Below are 20,252 nucleotides of genomic sequence, written 5' to 3'. Positions count from 1 at the left end.
GGAAATTTGGGATGCCACAACCTCCCCTAGCTCTAGGTAGTATACACCACTTCATTGCTCTCCTAGACCTATGATAACCCCAGAGAAACCTAGAGCACAGTCTATCAATTTTAACAAAAAAAGAAGTTTGGAAAAGCAGAGGAATTGTGCGAAATAAATACAAACATTTCGGAAAAATTAACATTTTTAAAACATTACTACGACCATATAAAGATAAGTGAAGATTATTTAACCTTTCCAGGGTTCTATTTACTGAAACCAGTATGGGATCTACATTCAGCCGCACTATGTCATCTATTTTTGCTGATATTTTAATACCCAAATAAAGAGCATCAGAAGAAAAATTCTTATCTTTTGGGCGACCCACTTCCGAGTGAATCCGCTGCGTTTTGGAAATATTCCGTTTATAGCCCGAATATCCCCCAAACCTTTCCGCCGATTCCACTATCTTCAGTAAGGCGCTCTTATTGTCTGAAGTTACGATAGTAACGTCGTCTGCATACGCAAACACCTTATATGCTAACTGATGTATCCTAACCGGAATAATTCCTGTTTCTTTTTCCAGTCTATTTAAAAAGGGCTCAAAATACAGATCGAATAACAAGGGGGAACAAGGACAACTTTATCTAGTCCCCCTTGTTATTGCCAAGCTACATACGACTAAATCTAGGCCTAACTTTTTCAGCCAACCCCTCTTTTCCCATGCAATGTGCATTTCTTGTAAACATAATATGTCTATTCGTAACAATTGAATTATTTTAGATAGTACATCCCTTTTCTTAGGGTCATTGAGCCGATTGATATTTAACGTACATATCCTTAATTTCCTATCCATTTTTAAAAGTAATATACTCTGCATACATAGCATACCACTTTTGATTATTTGCCAAGAAATACACCATACAATATAGCATAAAAAGAACCATTAAAAAAACAATCCGTACTTCCAAGAAAAAAAGACTGCTGCTGACTTATAACCCCTCCACCATCACCCCCCTCCACCTTCACCCTGCCCTTCTTCCTACCTCCCTCCCCTTTCTCCCCCGTCCCACCCAGCCCACCATATGAGAACAAGGACTGTTAGTCCCTGGGAATATAGAGTGCCGCCCTCCCCCCCTTTACTAGGTTGGAAAAAAGAATATAATTTTTATTAAACTTAACTTAGAACCCCCTTATGCTTGGTGTTCACAGATAAAGCACACATGAATTACCGGCTTATCATATCATAATGATAGCAAATATTCTTTAGCCACGATTTCAGGAGAAAAAAACCTGGTCTGCCTTTTTACAATAATCTTTAATTTAGCCGGGTTCTGAAGATAAACTGGCCCTCCCTTTTCTTGAAACCCAGGAATAAGCTGACGTAGATGCCAGTGTTTGGATACAGTAGCTTGACAAAACCCAGCTGGACGAAAAAGTTACATCCTTTTGCCTGTCTTTTCTTGACAGGGCTAGCAAGTCCAAAAACTGCTTCTCTAGCTAAGAAATTATTGAATCGAACCAAAATAGCTCTTGGGCGATCATCCTCTCTTTGCACTCCCCTTTTAACTGTAAACGGAAACCGATGTGCCCTCTGTATTTCTGTAGTCCAGCCCCATAAGGTCAACTCTGGAAATGCTTCTGAGAAAATTTCACAAACAAATTTACGAACATCGGACTCTTCCCTTCCCTCTGGATCCCCCAAGATTCTTAAATTGTTCCTTCGTGCTTGATTTTCCAAATCCGAAAGTTTGTAACTAATATCATCTCGTTGGGCCTTTATGGAATTAATCTCTAACTTTTGAGCGGCCAAATCATCCTCGAATGTTGATATTCTTGTTTCTGCTTCCGGCATTCTCAGCGAAATATCTGAACATATTTTGGTGACTCGCCGCACAGCATTCTGCACTTTTCGACATGTGGCGTGTGTGCAGGTACTTTCCATCTTTATTTCCGCTCTATGTTCCATCATGGTCTGATAAATCATAGATAATGTTACTTCCTGCTCCGGGCTCCGTTCATCTGGCCTCAGAGCCTCTTCAAAAGGAATCCCAAAAGTATTACGTTCGGGAGAAGCCGCGCCCATATCCAAGGATTTATTTTTAGCTCTCTGGGTCTTTCTGACTCTATATTTCTTGACTGTAGTTGTAGTTGTTCCTGGAGAGGTCTCGCTCATTCTCAACTCATCATCTAAACTGCCACCATCATCCGGATAGTCAGCCCAGTCTTTGCTCACACTTTCATCCGATGAGTGATCTGACATTGAATAAAAATTATCAGCAATATCTTGAGAACCTGTCAGATCCTGTAAACAAGCATCCTCAGTAAGCACAAGTGAGTCTATATCACCAACAAGGTTATCCAAACTACCAGTCATTCCTTCTGCTGAGGGATTCACGAGGACTCCAGCTCCCATAATGCCGCTGACGGGGCTTGTTCCAGCAATATCTCCTGCTCCACTACCATTTCCTAAATCAACGGATGGTGTTTTTCTATTACATCCTTCGATGAGCCCGCTATAGAAGAGTCTTGAGATAGATGGGGCCCCTGAACAGTAGGACTCAAACAAATCTCCTTATTTATAGTGTTAGTGTCAGTTACGCATTTTGATGGGATCTCTATACACGAGGTCTGTACATTCTGTGCATTCTGTATATTCTTAGAGAGTTGTTTTTCAAATAGCGCGGGTAAAGTTTGTAATCCCTGTTTGCCAGAACGAGCAGCTTTCGTTTGAGCGCTCCCCTCCTTTCTTTTGATTAACGAGTGAGGATGCCTGAGCGACTATTGTTTTGCCTTCTCTCGTCTCCCTCATCTCTCCCGCATCTCTTTGATTATCATGGTCCATACCTTCAGTCAGGACGGGCTGAGCCTTTGTTTTCCCACTCCTTGTGATTAGCTTCGGAGGCATTCTAGTCTGTGCTCCTGCCGCTCCAGCGCCACAAATTACTCCCAGGTGCGGTCCGAGCGGGAGAGGTGGGAGACGCCAAACCGGTATTCTCAATGTCCCGAGAAGCAGAAGCAAGTACACCATCCGTCACTCCAAACAAAGAACCCACAGCACAGAATTCAGCATTTGCCGGTAAACTTCACCCGTCAAAGCCCGGTAAGTCAGCCTCTAAACTTTGCTCAAAAATATAGAATCTTTCGGTATTTCGTACTGGAACCTAATACGGATACAGGTATCCGGAAAAGTCCGATTACAAAATCAGCGTGATCACGCTGCCTCGCATCCTTCTTTTTCCCAACCAGGTGCGGGCAGTTAGCTGCTCACACAGCCGACCCTGCGGCCGCCATCTTGCCTCTATGAGAGCTTGTGCTATGGCCGGTTTATTGCCGCAGCACAAGCTCTCATAGACAGTGCTTTAAATGGGTAAAAATAAGTGCAGGTACTCATTAAAATGAGTTAGAGGAGTGGCAAAGTGCCAAATAGGCGGGGCTTTGGGCAGGGCTAAGGGCAAGATATGATGATACATATAAGTGCTATTTATTGTGCAGCACCTTCAAACACCAGTTCAAATTAAGCACTGGAGACAGGATTTGTGGTGGTAGTGTGGGTGTTGGAAGGCGGTGACCCCAGGGGTCAAGATGACTCTCCTAACCACCCAGGACCTCCTCTCCCACAATTACTGCCGAGTCTTATCGAGGGGGAGTCCCCGCCGGGGAGGACTGATCATACACACTGTCGACACACCACACTTACGAACGGACACCACACCGTGAATCTTTATCAAGTATGAACTTTATCAAGATAAAAGTAGGGAGCAATACAAAGCGATCGAGGGATCGCGAAAGTCTCGTAACAAGGGAACGGGGAAGCGGGACAGTCTTAGAGTGCCAGCTGGCACGCCACGCACCCTGCGCACAGTTCTCAATCCTCAAACTGGGGGGTACGGGGGCTGGCGATGGGACTTGCTGTCCTACTCACTTCGGTTTCAGATGGTCGTGAGGGTAGCGTTGATGGTCCAGCCGGACCAGAGAGTTCTTCAAGCCGCGACGAGGTCAGCAGGGCTTGGTTAGGAGTACTTCGTCGTACTCGTAGGCAGGTGGAGCCGCGACAGCGTCCGCAGGGCTCGGGATGGTAGCAAGTGTCTCTCGTTCTCAAGAGTGGGCCGCGACGAGGTCAGCAGGGCTCCGATGGTTCAGGTCTTACTCTTCGAGAGGGAGCCGCGACAGCGTCAGCAGGACTCCGGTGGTTCAGGTCTTACTCTTCGAGAGGGAGCCGCGACAGCGTCAGCAGGACTCCGGTGGTTCAGTTCCGTAGTTTCAAGGATGAGCCGCGACGACGTCAGCAGGGCTCGGTGGGTCAGAGTCTGTTCTCCTCAAGGTCAGCCGCGATCAGATCAGCAGGGCTTTCTTGTCCAAGATACAACTGCCGACTAGATGGAAGGCAGGCTGTCTTATAGTCCAGGAGCTCTTTGATGTCCGGACCCTCAGAGGCAGGGGGCCGGAGGTCCGAGGGCCAGGCGCCTGATTGTCTGGGCGGCTGTGTCTTTGATGCTTTTGGGCCATGCGTCCAGGGAATCCCAGACGCTCATCAAGGCCTGGAGCCAGCTCACTAGGAAGCCAAAAGGTGCGATCGAAACCAGCCCCCAGGGATGGTTCGGAGGTGTGAGGACAACCAGTTCCTCTGGAGGGGGCCGGAGGTGTGATGGAAGCCTTGGTTTTGGGTACTTAGTGAGTCGTCACCCCCCTGGGCGGGTCGGGCGCGCCGGACACGCACGCCTAGCTGCAGCCGGGAGCGGCCAGAGGCTGCCGAAAGGGAAGAAGGCGGCCGGCTGGCCGGGGTGGCCAAACATGGAGTCTGCCGGTCACGTGCAGGGGTGCCAGCATGCGGTCTGGAGGTCGTTTCAGGACCGATGTAGGAGTCTTGTGTATAGTTCTGGGTGGACGGGAATTAGTTCTGTCCGTCATTCTAGGTTTATGGGGGTTAGCGAGGACCACGCCACGAGGCCGGGTCCAACAGTGGGCCTAGACCTTGGCTCTCTGGGCCTGTCTTGATTTTTAAATGTAAAAAAAACATGCACGTATTTGTTACCGGAGCTAAAGTGACAATAATTAGTTATTGAAAGTCTTCTCTTTCTGTGTAGCCGAGCATGTTCAACAAGGCCTGGTCCAGGAAGAGGCAGAAACAGGCATTCACTGGCAGATTCACAGTGAAGTGCCTCACAGCGGTCCCATCCAGTCCGGCTACGGAAAAACAGTGCCTACGAGGCTGTCCCAGGAATTCGATATATGCAATGGCAGGTCACCACTGCACAAGACGGCGAAGGAAACAAGAATCCAAAGTTCAGGCACTATTCGTAATTGAAAAAAGAAGGCACAGTGATATTTATTCGCCTACCTACCCTTACCCACTGCGTGCATTTCTGTAGCACTCATGACACAGGCAGTGTCTGAGGGGCGAAAAGAACTGTGGGCTCCGCCCTACTACCGGCTTAGCTGTGGAGACGCAGCCCTAGGCCTCGTGCAATATTTTATTGCTAGGCACTAAGCACACAGGCTAGCGTAATGTACACATTTTCGGGTGTTTGTCAAGTTCCTTCATCGTCATGGGCTTGCTGTTTCCAAGATTGCCTCGCCCCTGCTGAGTCACGAGCCAGCCCCTAGTAATAATTATCCCCAATTAGAGGCTCGGGCAGGGTGCAGACCTTTTGACAAAAAGGGTAAAAGTGAAAGCAGCTTGGAAGATGGTTTAGGAAGATACAGCAAACCTGCTGCGTGCAGTCCTCTTTTAAAAATTATCTGCACCACAGCTGCCTGCATAAAAGACAGCCATAGTGCCTGCCCTGGAAAATAAGGACCAGTGCTGAGCACCGGGAACCAAAGGTACAAATTAAGCACTGGCCGAAGAGCTAATTTTACACCCATGGAGCCAGTACCAAGGTCAGTCATGTCGTTATGCAAATGCAGTGATTAGTGTTGGAGGGGCACACAAAGGAAAGCCGCCTCTGTGCTGAACAACAAGATGAAAAGAACTAGCTTTGGGGAAGGTGGAGCATTGCGTGGCGCTGCCGCTCACTTTAACACGGCCAGTGCATTTCCCTAAATGGGACAGGATTACTGACTGGCAGCCCCAGCCCATTTCACACGTCTGATGGAGGAAGAGGGTGGGGGGCCTTAACACTTTAAGACTAATAGCCCTTTCGCACCTCATCCACAGTGCAGGGTCTGTCTAGACCCTATCCTGTTGATCACAGCATGACGCAAGGCAACCCCTCTCAGACCCCTTCAGTCTGGGGCCATACAAGTGAGCACAGCTGGAATCTCTAGCAGCGACTCCGCAAAAGGCCACTGAGGGCTCAGTGACTTGCAAGCTCCTCCGAAGCAGAGCGGCGTCTGCCCTGAGCTGGAGGACACACCTAACCGGAGCCTGCTGTGCTCTCAATGAGGGTACCGGTACTCTCCCTGACCTAAGAAAAGTGCCGGTACTGAGAGCCAGAAAATTTGGAAGTGCCGGTACTCAGTACCATACCGGTGAGTACCGGCCCATTAAAAGCACTGCTCATAGAGAAATGGGAGTATGCAAACGCACCATGTGCGGTGCGGTCACATCGTAATTGTGGTGTTGGGACCACCGACTGTAATTGTCCGCCCGACATCGTAATCATGCCCTGTATAGCTTATCCTATGCCCTGTAGGCTTGGTTATGTTAGTGGAACTGCCGAGAATACAGAACTCGAATAGGAGAACATAAATCCAACATTTGAAATCACAGGTCTTCTGCACTCCTGGTTCAACATTAGTGCGAATAGAACCATCTAGAGAATGACATCTGGTGGGCGATCCTAGAAAAAATTGTACCGTCTCCCACCTTCCGCGCCGGAAGTGCAAGAACACCGGGGGACCGAGCCCCACCCCAGACGTCTGACTGCTCCTGGCAAGTCTGGGGCCTCAGAACTGCCCTTCAATGCGTCCCGAATGAGTGTCACGAGCCCCCATGACGTACTGCGGGGAAGTTTGCTTGTTGTACGCTACTCACAATCAGCAGTCTCCCAGGATGCTCCAACGGGATAGATACACAGTTCTGCTTTAAGAGGGAGCCACCCCTGCTGGTCTGCGTTCCTGCGCTGCGTGGATCGCCCCTTAAAAGGGATGATCTGTTAGCCATAGGCTGTCGCCGTGTCTTCCTGGCCATGGCGTCCTGCTGATCCACACCAAGAACAGAGGGCTCACATCTTCCTGTCGCTGGTGGGCACCCGTCCCCGGACTGCGGCAGCGCCCATCGCGGCGCAGTGGGTGTCAATTGGCCGTCCCAATCGATCTGGGGCCTCTCAATCGGCGGCCGCCAGCCGCAGCAACCGGAGCCTCGTTGCTGCGAGACCCGGGGCCTCAATGCGCTCAGCAGGAGGCCCTCACCCACATCCGGAGAGGATATTGTTTTTGGGAAGATATGCCGGCATGCATAGGCTCAACAATTAGCATCTGGTAAGTAAGTGGAAATTTCAGGGACCCGATTCGTGATCTAAATGTAGCGTGCACACCTCTGAGGTATGTGTCCCCCCTATACGTCTTTCATGTATAGGGACTCAGGATGGGACCTGCTCGCATAGGACGCCTGTCAAACGAGAAAGAGTATACCGCGTTACTACCTTCCATATGTTTCACTATGTTAGCGGAAATACCTTTTTGGTTTATTACTTCACTCACTACTTGATGACTTATGTGTACACAAAATGTAACTTAGCAGTAGTGATTTCAACCTCTAGTTGGACATTTCACTCACTTTTTAATGGAAGCCACGTCAGGGGCACTTGCTTTTAGGCAACTAAGTTTTGTATCGATCTTAGAAGTTACTAAACGTAAGCTGAGATACTCCTCTCCGTAGCCTCGTTATCATCCTAGGAGCGAGCTCTGTTGCTAGCCCCTATTGATCTACATTTTGAAGACCGGACTTTAAATGACAATGCCTAACCCCCCCATATCGAGGTCCATTTAAATCACACATAATGTTATTTGGTATCTCGTTATTAACTGCTTTAGTGAGAACCTCTATAGATACATTTCATCTTGTAGTTTGAGTAGAGATATTTTCTCCTTATACTCATCTCGGCTTTAGTACACTGCATTTAAAGCTTCTATGTCTTCCTTTTTAAAATGTTCATTTTACAGTCATTATGTGTCTTTTTCGACGGCCTAAATTCTTTTAGGTACCACTACAGCTGTACTTGGAGGTACCTAAACCAGGCAGACCCGTGTAAAAGTGAACTACATAATCTATTTAAACACTTTATACCTAGGAATTTTCGTACACTGGCTACTTATTCATTTTTCAAGACTGGTTCTACTCGCTTTGTGAGGTAACAAAGAGATGCTCTTTTATCTCATATATACAGGCTTATTATTATTGAAAGACTACCATGTTTGTGACTCACTCTTGTATATATGTTCTTTGTGTCCATCCAGGAAAGCTACCGAGTTGCTGATCAAATATTGTCCCCCATCCTGTCTCTCCGTTGGTGAAACAGCATTGTTGTTCCCTTAGCATATTTTTTTCCATCCGGACAGTAAGTATGGATTCCCTCGTTGGGCCCATCTGACTCCTCTCCTATTGACTTGGCATGAGAGATATCTATCTCTGGGTACAATGTTAGCAGCACCTTCTGACCACTATGGGGCACTTTATTTCCTTACTGTTAGGCTACACGTGGTGATTGAGATCACTATGGGTGAATCTTTTCCTCAGTTTTTTCTGTTTCCTGTTTTTCTCACATGGGTGTACACACTCTGGTGAGTTTCATGGTTAGGCTATGATCTTATTCCTGTTCGACATCAACTTTACCTATAGTTACCTTAGACTTTTTAAATCTGGAGCCCTGAAATATACCATCATTTTTCTTAATTTTTTCAGACAAGACTTGGATGTATCCCTGGTACTTTGACCCTCTGACACGTATATGTGACAAGATGCGAAGACCAACTCACTAACCCCCAGATGCATCAAGCATCCATTTTGCGATTCCTTATTAGCGAAAAATAAGGAATCGCTAATAAGGAATAGTAAAATGCTATGCAAGAAGAACTCGCTAAAAAAATAGCGAATTCTTAAAATTCCTTAATTGCGACTTGCAAATTGCGACTCCCAATTAAGGAATACCTCCCCATTCATTCCTATGGGCCTAGAGGCCCTTAGGAATGAATGGGAAGACATTCTCAATTTGCGAATCAAAATTAGCGAATCGCACATTGAGAATGCGATTTCAAGGGTGCAGGGGTGTCCAAAGGACACCCTGTTGCACCCCTGAAATTGATCTGTGCACATGTGTTGCGCACACACATGTGCGCAACATAAAACTTTGAAAAATGCACAAAAGTGCATTTTTCAAAGTTTTTGCAAATTACCATGAAGTTGAACTTCATGGTAATTTGCCACTTCTATTAGCGAAATCGATAATTTTTTAACTTTGATGCATTTCATTTAAGGAATCTGAATTTGAGATTCCTTAAATGCAAGTAATCACAATTTAGCGAACGTGAGGGTGGACATTTCCTGGCCAAAACTCACCGCTAAAGGGACTAGGCAAGTCCTTGCAGGAACGCGGACATTTCCTTCCCCCGCTGCCACAGCTCCAACTACGCGGTCGCCGAGCGGGGAAGGATAAAGTGGACTACACCTCCCAGCGTCCCCTGGGACGGGGACGCCGACTGCCACCTCCCACTTCCTGCCTGGAGGCAGTTAAGAACAAGCAGCCGCTCCCGCGTCTCGGGACGCACGCGGGCGGCGCCGGGCTGAGCCCGGGCAGAGGGCGGGCCGTCTGTGGCCGTCCGGGGCAGACCGAGGCAGGGCAGGGCCACATCTCTAACATCGCCACCTCTACGCCCATGGTAAGATAGACTTAAACATAAGTTTTGTGTGCAGGACTACATTGACTATAGGTGCACGTATACCTGGGCCATGGGGAAACGAAAGTCTATGGAGGCCGGGGGAGGAGACGGAAAACCCCCTAAAAAAAGGAAGGGTAAGAAATCTAGAAAAGTGGCAGCCATGCATCCGAGGATGTTCTGGAGCGAATTAATGTTCTTGTCGATGAGTGTAGGGAGATCATCGACTCGGATCAGCATCAGTGTAGCGGGGAGGTCCCAAGTGAGAAGGGGGACACACAAGAACCCCAAGAAGCCAACAACATTTTACCAATAATACCAGCAATGTTCCGGGCCAAAAGAAAACCTAAAACATTGGCCGATAATGACATTGAAAATAGGGACTGTGTGATCATACAAAACAACGACCAGGAACATGCAGCCAAGGATCAACAGGAAGGCGCGACCAGTGATATTTTACCAGCGGTTGTTGTCCCTCTAATACCCTGTCATAATAGGTTCACAGTCCTGGCTGACATTCATAATGTGCCCCCTGCCCATCAATCAATGTCACTAGAAACAGATACTACCACAGCTGAAGGCGAGATAGCTATCTTGGACGCTGTCTTCAATCACAGCAGTAGAAAGGGAGTAGCTGTGAGCGAAGAAGTATCCAACTTAACAAATCTTGTCATCCTTCTCCTAGATGAAATAGAGTCACTAAAATCATTAGTGAAGAACCTAAGCATATTAGTAAGGGGTGAGGGCGAGGGAGGAAGAAAAACCCAAGCTAATGCAATAAAAAGTCTGCAAGATAGCTTCCCCCTGAAACGTAAAAGCAATCAAACCTCAGCTAAGGGTAATGGTAGTGACTTAATCGTACCACACCCGATTGATCCGAGTAAGAATAGACCCGCCATACAGACAAGACCACAAGAAGCACTTATATCTAATGCTCCTAGAGTCAAAACGAATGCCCAAAATACCCAAAAAAAGTTAAGAAATACGAAAGAAGGAACAACCGTAATGCCTAGAGCCTGTGAAAAGAATAAAACACCAGCTGCTAGCATCCAGGGGAAAAGAGGGACTAGCGATACTAACAAAGGACACCCTCCAAATAAAATCTACATGACCAGTGTCCCCAAACTTGCTAAAGACAATAGGGAGTTACCCGACTCTCTCACAAACAAAGCCATCCATTGGTTGCGTCATGTGAGAGGTTGTCGGTCAGTGATAAGGGAAGATATCCTGCAGCCAAAACGGATTACCGCCCCTAATCACATGAAGAAAAGCTGGGTTTGTCTGCAATCCCGGTTGTATCTTCCGTTAATGGAATCTCAGAAGATATATGGGGAGATAATGGCACGCTAGTCTCCTGGAACATAGCGGGGTTAGGCTCCAAGCATGACTCACAGGAATGGAGAAGTATTGTAAACTCATATGATGTGTGTATCTTCCAGGAGACCTGGCTCTGTGAGCCATGCTTTAGCGAAGGCTTCCTGAATTATAACATCCCAGCAACAAAAGGTGTCAAGGGGCGTCCAATGGGTGGCCTTACTATTTGGGTACGCCAATGTTTAGCGCTTACTGTTAAAGTAATTGACACTAGAAGTAGAGACATTCAACTTATTAGAATCGATTCGGGTCCTAAGGGTTGCCTTGACATCTATAATGTCTATGCCATGGGCAATAGGGGAGGAAGGTCAGAAGTTTGTGCAGCTTTGGTTTCCCTCCTAGAAACTCACTCGCTTGATAATAGAATTGTGGTAGAGGGTGATTTATTTATTTATTTATTTATTTATTTTTAAACAGAACTTTTGAACCCCTGGCTATTCAAGATGACTGGGCTGGAGATGAGGAGGATAGGCAATGGGGTGTCCCCAAATTACATCTGAAACCTGTTACCCGATGGTCTGAGGATATCATTTCCTTAAATGCAATTTGCTCTGAAAATAGCCTGAGGGCACTAAATGGAAGGACAAGAAGTGACAGGTTAGGGGCTTGCACTTTTGACAACGGGAGACACAGTAGCCGAATAGACTATGTTCTATGTAGTCTAAAGCTTTGGGGACAAGTGATCGATATGGAGGTCAAAACTAGAATAGAATAGGAGTAGATACCCAGCAACGAATAAAAAGCATCATTTAGCTAGAGGCATCTAACTCATTTTTAGCAGGGTAGAGCATTGAATAGCAGTTCTCTTACACCGGGGGGCTTGGGTGAACATAGTTGTAAGTAGTTAGGATCACATTTCAGTTTCTTAGAATCACATACACTTTTTCACATAATTTTCGTTTATGGTTGGAAGGAGCCAATGATGATAAGAGGAACAAACTGACGAGTACCAGTCAGCAGTTCCCTGGTGGCTGCTCTCGTAAGGTTCCTCCGTTCCTCATACACATTTTTTCCAGAACACTAAGTGTAGCGCTTGGGAGGTAGCAACACAGGCAGACACAGACACACAACAGTTTTTAGTAATATATATATGAGGTACACCCTGTCTAGGAAAGTAACATGGGCGGTAGGTTAAGCATATCTACACACAGTAGTAGACAGGTGATGTTACAGTGAGCACCTCTGACAATCAGGACCAGGTTTTGTTGTTGAGAAGTACAGAGTGACATCATGCCTGTATACGTGGAGGGTTGGTTGCCTTACATTTCTTAATAATTAGCCTCTTGGCTGCCACTATGCTTTGATCCAGAAATCTGGAGGTTACCTTGGTATTGCGGGTTCTGTGGAATTTATGTAGAAGGTATGTCGGCCATTCAAAGGGTATGTCACTCTCAGTACAGATATAGCGTGCATTTGCCTATCCTAAGAAACTTATTGACCACTCTCTGAAAAGAGCACGCTATTACGACAGGGAGTGTCTACTAAACAAAAAAGAGAAGAAGAAAGTACAGGATAAAATTGTGATGGTGAGTCAACACTCAGTGATAGCGAACCAGGTGAAAAATATAATTAACCATAATTGGAAAATCCTTAATAATGGACCAGACACCAGTATCCTGGAGCGTCCGTTATATGCATATAGAAAAAACAAGAATTTGAGATCTAACCTTGTTCATACATACAGGGATGATGTCATAGAAAGCCAAACTACCCTTACTGGAAACAAAGCAGTTGGAAACAACAAATGTGGCAATTGCTGCATTTGTGACCAATGTATAGTAACAAAAAAAGTGGTGCACAATGCAGTGACACATGACATCACCACTTTAAACAACTGCAGAACTAAAAACGTAGTATATATGATCCTGTGTCCATGCGAGCAAGCATACATAGGAGAGACCGGCCGTGAGGTAAGGCTAAGGATCAGTGAACACAAGTCCGCTATCAAAAACAATAAAGAAAATGCCCCTCTGGTAGCCCATTGGAAAGAACAAGGCCACAGTGAGAAAGACCTCAGATGGATCATTTTAGAAAGGATAAAAGAGCAGACTAGACTAGGGAACAGTACCACCAGACGCAAACAACAAGAACAGTGGTATATGATAAAATTTAATACAATCAAGAAAGGCCTCAACTCCAGGGAAGAATGGGAGGCCCTCATTTAATACATTCTACCTCTATTGAATGAAACTAGTCCACATATATAAGATGAGTCCCTCCAAAAAAATTAATTCACTGAAATACATGACCGTGTATTTCTGAGTAATCAATCGCGACATAATATAGAGGGTTATTAAACTCACGCAATGGCCCAAACTAAAAAATAATTTTCAGACATAACAGAGGGGACTTTCAACTTATTAAGACATGTACCAAATTGGTATATATATCTCTCTCTCCATTAAACTGTACGATTTCTTCCTCGCTTTTACAACTAATGAAACCCGCATTGAAACCCATAATACTCTGATTAAGGGAGTACAAGTAGAAAAAATACAAATACCCACCGAATCAATAGAATTAGAATCGAAGGAATAAATAAATCTAGACAAAGAGAACTTGAATAAATAATGGGAAAAAACCTTTACTACACGTCTGCCCGGTAAAGCAATGTAGATTTTATGCAAGAGTAAGGGGCCACTTAAGGTAAACAAGGGTAGACGAACATCATCGACTTCTATATCCTTGACGATTTAGTACTGCTCCAAGATGGCGCTGTAAGACTTTTCTGGCCACAAACACTGCGAGGGCGGGACGGCGTGGCCTCGACTTTAAGTAAAAAGATACGGAATACTCCTCACTGAGATATGTTATCACGGAAGATTGATAAACATATACTCCTCTCGGGGTAAAAGAGAAAAAAATAAAAACTTCGCAAACACATATGCTTAAAATTGAGGATACGGGCACCACTCTAAGATGGCGACCCAATATACATATATAACGCCCCGATGAGTAACTGACCAACCAGCTGTCAGCAATTGACAATCGCAATGCACACGTAAATAGAAGCGCGTCCAGCATAGACGCCAGAGAGCGATTTGAACGAGGCAGAGACGCGGCACTCAAAACACGAAGGTAAGGGCTAGGAAGCCTTAACTAGCTTAAACTAGATAAACGGGGATATGCTCTAAAAAAGATAGAACAGTAGACATTTAAACGCTATGCTAAGAAGCCCTATAGAGAAAGCAGCCGATAGCAATCGAATGGGGGCATGTTATAGGGAGGTAATGGAGGTGATTAGCCTAACATAGAACCACATAACTACTGCCCCGATTTCTGATATAACCGTGGGGATAACAAGTTTACATAAAATACAACAGGGACAATAAGGTAGAAAAGGTTTAAAGCCAAATATATAAATAAAAACATTTTTTCAAGTTTTTAAATGGATAGTGTCCATTGAATAGAAGTGTAACATCCCATATAATGCCCCAGTGGAGAATAGATAACAGCGATACCGGGCCAGCACTTAAAATAACCGTTCCTTACGCTTTTTGATTCCACCAGAACATATCCGGTTCCCGTGAGTTTCCCAGACACCCTATGCCCGTTCGAAGAGGGTTTTATAACATTTTTAAGGTAAGACATTTCACATGATAAAAACACAGTAACAACACTACCATAGAAACAGGAAGGCATTTATGAATGTATTCTCTTGTTTAAATAGATCCACGCATTTCAAAGGCAAAAAGATCAAATAAACTGAAAATGAAATCCCCATATGAGGAGCTTTGCAAAAGATAAAAAGGTAATTAAAACTCCCTTTCACCAGAGAGTTTATGTGATAAATTTAGTAAACAGCACTTGACCAGGTGTAATCGTCTCTCATTAGGCCAAAGCAGCAAGAGATTGCAGACTTTAAACGACTAGCCGAATAGACCTTGACTGGATCCCTTATCATACCCATTAATGGGGAGAACACCCTTTATGTAAAGGTGAGAGTGTGAGAATGTTGTTCAAAAAAACTTTTCCAATTCACTGGCGGGGTTGGGTTATTCCTTTAACAATCAGTCCCTGATCTAGGATATATGTCTCTTATCAGGCCGTAGTGGCGAGAGACTGGAGATTTTAAACATCACGCCACCCAGGCCTTGACCAGACCCCTTATCATACCTACTAGTGGGGAGAATACCACTAATGCAAAGGTGAGATTATGAGAAGTTTACCCGATTAAATTTAAGCATCCACTATGTATTTGGAATGTTACGGGTAATGGTTTCCACAGTAAAATACATTTGGAGGAAATAAGGCTTACCACATGTAAATGTATTTAATGCGAGCATGGAAAGAAGAGACAAAATATGACACGAGTAGAGTATGATATCTCACCATAATATCGATTGAAAAAATCTGCTTACTGTATCAGAACTTAGGATATGGTATCTGCCATTATGAATTCATAGCCAGAAGATAGAGATACCTGTGGAAAGGTCACTGTACCTGCCGTAGCTAAGCGTCATCTTCGCGCGGGGAGGGGTCCGTCTAACATGGATGATGCCTTGTTCCCTCTCCATAGGACTTCTTCTCTATCTCTCCCACTGCAGGGTTGCCGAAACCAGAGACCGGAAGATCGACACCCGGATGCAGTTCAACCTGAACCCGGAAGTCCCGCCCCCGGCTACCTCCCGGAAGGTATAAAAACCAACGAACCTCAACAAAGGTTGTTCCAACCCGCGGACTTGTGGCAGGAGGCAGCAAGGAAGGAACCGGAGCTGAGAGCGAGAGACGAGGAGCCGGAGCTCCAACCGAAAGACGAGGAGGAGGACGCCGACGGCGACGTGTGGTCTGAGGACTGGTGGAGTCCTCAGGAGGTTGCTGGAGAGCGGCCGCAACTCACCAGGGAGTTGCGGCGGGCCACGTGAGTAACCGTCATCCATCTACGTGTGCCGTTTGTAGATAGTTGTAATTAAGTGTAAATAATATAGCCCTGCACCTACTAGAGCACGAGAGCACTGTATACATATTGATAGATAGGTCCTCACCTTCCTACACCTCGAACACCCTGTTAACCCTTGGTCTTCCCTCCTATTCTTCGGCCTCTTTCACTTCCCCGTCCTCCCCGCCCCTCACTTTCCACTTTCTGTGTCCCCACCTCCCGGTGTCGGTGATAGTTGTACAGACCGAGAGGAGTGCAAGACTAACGGTCCTCTATTATCTTTTCTCTCGCCCCAAACCTCCGAGGCTCACCTACAGAAGTCAAAGACCCACGGCAGTTCCGAGAGGGAAACCTCACCCTACCCAGAGGACGCCAGGAGCGGACGGAGCCCTCCCTTTTCCCCACCGACAGGAAGACATCTCTACCTCTGACGTTCCCAGGAAAACTCCATCGATCGCCCTGTGTTCAGAGACTTATAAGCCTTCCATACTTGTGTCTACAATAAACCTCGCTAAACATAGCGCACTATATCTGGCCTCCCCGCCTGTTATTCCGGCCCGCCACATCCCACACCCCACAAGTGGTGTCAGAAGTGGGATTTCCCGGAGGCATGGAGGCCGCAGTCAAGAAGCTGGCCGAAAGCCAGGAGCAGCTCGGACAAATGATGGAACGCTTCCTGAAGACCGCCGAGGACGACCGGGGCCAACTCCACGACGTCCTAAAAGGGCAAGGGACTGCACAGGACCAGGCTCTAGGGAAGCTCACGGAGGCGATGGGACAACAGAGGCCTCTGGCTCCATTACCATCGGTCGTCCTCCAGAAATATGTCGCGGGGGAAGACCCCGACTTTTTCTTCACGAATTTCGAAAGACTGGCTCAAGCCGCCAATTGGCCTGAAGACCGCTGGGGTCATTACTTGGGACCGTTGTTGACCGGGGAGCTACAGTCGGCCTATCAACAGGCCAATATACAGGGGCAGACGCCCTATGCCGACATAAAGAAATGTATCCTCGAGCGTCTGGGGATAGACGATGAATCCTATAGGATCCGCCTACGGCAAGTACGAGAGGGGCCCCAAGAAACTCCTCGAGCCCTCTCATATCGCATTCAGGACCTGACGTCCCGGTGGCTGAAAACTACCACGTCAACCAAGGAGGAAATAGTCGCTAAAATCAACCTGGAACAATTCCTCGCCTCCCTCCATCCGAGCACCCAAAAGTGGGTGCGACAACATGCTCACCTGACACTCGAACGAGCAGTCGAGATAGCCAGTGCCTACAGCAAAGCCCAAGAAGTTCAGAAGAGCAAAGAAGAACACCTCCCTCGGAGCTCACATGGAAGCCACATCCGGCCTCCTCGACCACCCGTTCCCCGAAAAGTAGAACCTACTCCTTTCGTACCCTACCCTATGATGCCTCGACCAAACCCACCTGGACCCCAATGTTACCACTGCGGTGGTTTTGGACACATTGCCCGTCACTGCCCCCAGAAGGAGGAGCCTATGGAAATCGGGGTGACTCGGAACTATGTATGTCTCACCGCGGGAACCTCACCCCCGCCGTTTAGGTGTCCTGTGAAAATCAACAACCAACCTCTTATGGCGCTGGCCGACACTGGATGTAGACACAGTGTAGTGCGACCTCAAGACATGCAGAAACCCGTCGGCCCTTTCACGGGATCAGTAGCTATCAAGTGCGTACATGGGGACACCAAAAGCTATCCCACAGCCCGAGTCAAGGTGCAAACCAGTACTGACCACGGAAGAACCCTGAATGTAGGATTGATTCCTAACTTGCCAGAACAAGCCATTCTGGGTAGTGATTATAGTGGTCTTCCCCTTCTCCTCAAAGACACTACCGACTCCTTGGAAAAATGGTGGAAGGAAGCACCTTTCTCCCAAAACCACCCCTTTGGTCCCTCCTCCGCGAAACAGACTAAAACCAAAAACCAAAAGAAAAAGGAAAGAAGGAGGTACACAGAAGCATATCCAGTCCAAGAGGCACTGCATCCCTGGGAAACGGACCGTGAATTTAGAGCGGCACAGCAAGAAGATCCCATCCTGCAAAACGCCTGGGGGCAGGCGCTTGACAACGAGGACCCGTTACATGTAGGTCCCTATTTCTTCCGTTCTAGGGGCCTATTGTATCGAAAAGCAGACCCACAGAAACCTTCACAGTTGGTTATTCCGGTTCCCTTCCGGAACAAGGTGTTATTCCTTGCCCACAGTCATCTCCTGGGTGGCCACTTCGGGGAAGAGAAGACAGGACAGGCAATACTCGAAAAATTCTACTGGCCAGGCGTATATAGCCAAATCAAACAATATTGCAAGGAGTGTGCCATCTGTCAGAGGAATAGCCGGTACAGACCCCCAAGAGTACCCCTCCGGCCCCTCCCTCTCATCGACATACCCTTTAGCAGGGTAGGAATGGACCTTATCGGGCCCATGTTGCCCTCCAGGAGCGGTTGCAGGTATGCTTTGGTGGTGGTGGACTATGCCACCCGCTTCCCGGAAGCTGTCGCTCTGAAACATCCCACCACCCAGAACATAGCGAAAGCCCTGGTGTCCATCTTTTCTCGGGTAGGCTTTCCACGAGAAATTCTAACGGACCAAGGAACCCCGTTCGTGTCCGCCTTGATGCGTCAGGTATGCTCCCAGCTAGGTATCAAGCAGCTGAGAACCTCCGCGTACCACCCACAGACGGATGGGCTAGTGGAACGCTACAACGCCACACTAAAAGCTACTCTGAAGAAGCTATTGGAATTGGAAAGCAAGCGGTGGGAAGAGATGTTGCCCCTGGCACTGTTCGCTATTCGGTGCAAAACCCAAAGTAGCACCGGATATTCCCCATATGAACTATTGTATGGAAGACCTCCCAGAACCCTCCTAGATATGGCCCGCGAGGCGTGGGAGGCAGAACCGGATCGAACCCGGCCCCTTCCCGAATACGTGGAAAATCTAAAGACCCACCTCACTCAAGTCCGGGACATTGTACGGCAACACATGGAAAAGGCCCAAACATCCCAAAAACAACAGTACGATAAAGGAGCCAAGAAGAGGGTCTTGGCTGTTGGCGATTTAGTGTTGTTGCTATTGCCCTCCTCTGACCACAAGCTTCTAGGGCAATGGCAGGGTCCATTCACCGTCCTTCGTCAGGTGACCCCTGTCACCTACGAAATAGAGACCGAGCCTACCAGAGGAGTTAGGCAAATCTACCACATCAATCTCTTAAAAAAGTGGGAGGGGCCCCGACCTGCCTTATCTGGTGAACCAGTGCATACCCCCCTGTCCTTTGAGGGTTGCATAGACCCGGATCTACCCCCGTCCTTGACAGAAGAACTAAAATCCATGTTGTCTCCGGTACAGAATGTCTTCTCCTCCCTGCCAGGACGTACAACCCTAGTGGAACACGCAATCCAAACTGATCCAGGGGTAACTGTACGACAACGGCCCTATCGGGTCCCGGAAGCACGCAGAAATATCATAAAGAAAGAAACAGAACAGATGTTGCAGATGGGCATTATCGAGCCGTCGGTTAGCAGCTGGAACTCACCGATAGTACTAGTCCCCAAACCCGACGGCTCGGTGCGGTTCTGTATAGACTTTCGAGCAGTGAACAAAGTCTCGCGATTTGATTCCTACCCCCTTCCACGGGTTGATGAGATGGTGGAAAGAATAGGAGCCGCAAAATACATCAGCACGCTCGACTTATGCAAGGGGTATTGGCAGATACCCCTGAAAGAGGACGACAAACGAAAGACTGCCTTCTCTACCCCTGAGGGCTTATTTCAGTTCAGAGTAATGCCTTTTGGCCTACATGGCGCCCCCGCCACGTTTCAGAGGGCCATGAACCGGGTCCTACAGCCTCACTCCCTCTATGCTGGGGCTTATTTGGACGATATAGTGATCCACAGTAACACCTGGGACCAACATTTGGGGCACCTCCGGGCGGTGGTGGCCGCTCTGGGCAACAGTGGGTTTACTATAAACCCGGCCAAAACTACCTTGGCCGCCCAAAGCGTCAAATATCTGGGGTATCTTTTGGGGGAAGGTCTCATCCGACCCCAAGACAACAAGATAGAGGCCATCCGTTCCATACCCTTCCCTCAGTCCAAAACCGAACTCCGGGCTTTTCTGGGGCTCCTGGGGTATTACAGACGGTTCATACCAAACTTTTCCCAAACAGCTGTCCCCCTAACCGAT

The 20,252-nt window shown here is 47.3% G+C and overlaps 1 long non-coding RNA gene across 1 annotated transcript; it reads left to right on the top strand.

Annotated features, from left to right (window-relative positions):
- Nucleotides 1-8,420: 8,420 nt before the first annotated feature.
- LOC147705897 (uncharacterized) lies at nucleotides 8,421-14,874 on the top strand. Its single transcript, XR_015297330.1, has 3 exons — nucleotides 8,421-8,483; nucleotides 14,683-14,754; nucleotides 14,843-14,874. It is a non-coding gene; the product is annotated as an uncharacterized LOC147705897 (long non-coding RNA).
- The last annotated feature ends 5,378 nt before the right edge of the window (nucleotides 14,875-20,252 follow it).

Source organism: Lissotriton vulgaris, chromosome 7 (genome assembly GCF_964263255.1).
Source record: "Lissotriton vulgaris chromosome 7, aLisVul1.2, whole genome shotgun sequence".
In the NCBI taxonomy this organism is placed as follows: Eukaryota; Metazoa; Chordata; class Amphibia; order Caudata; family Salamandridae; genus Lissotriton; species Lissotriton vulgaris.
This window is presented reverse-complemented; position numbering and strand designations above follow the sequence as displayed.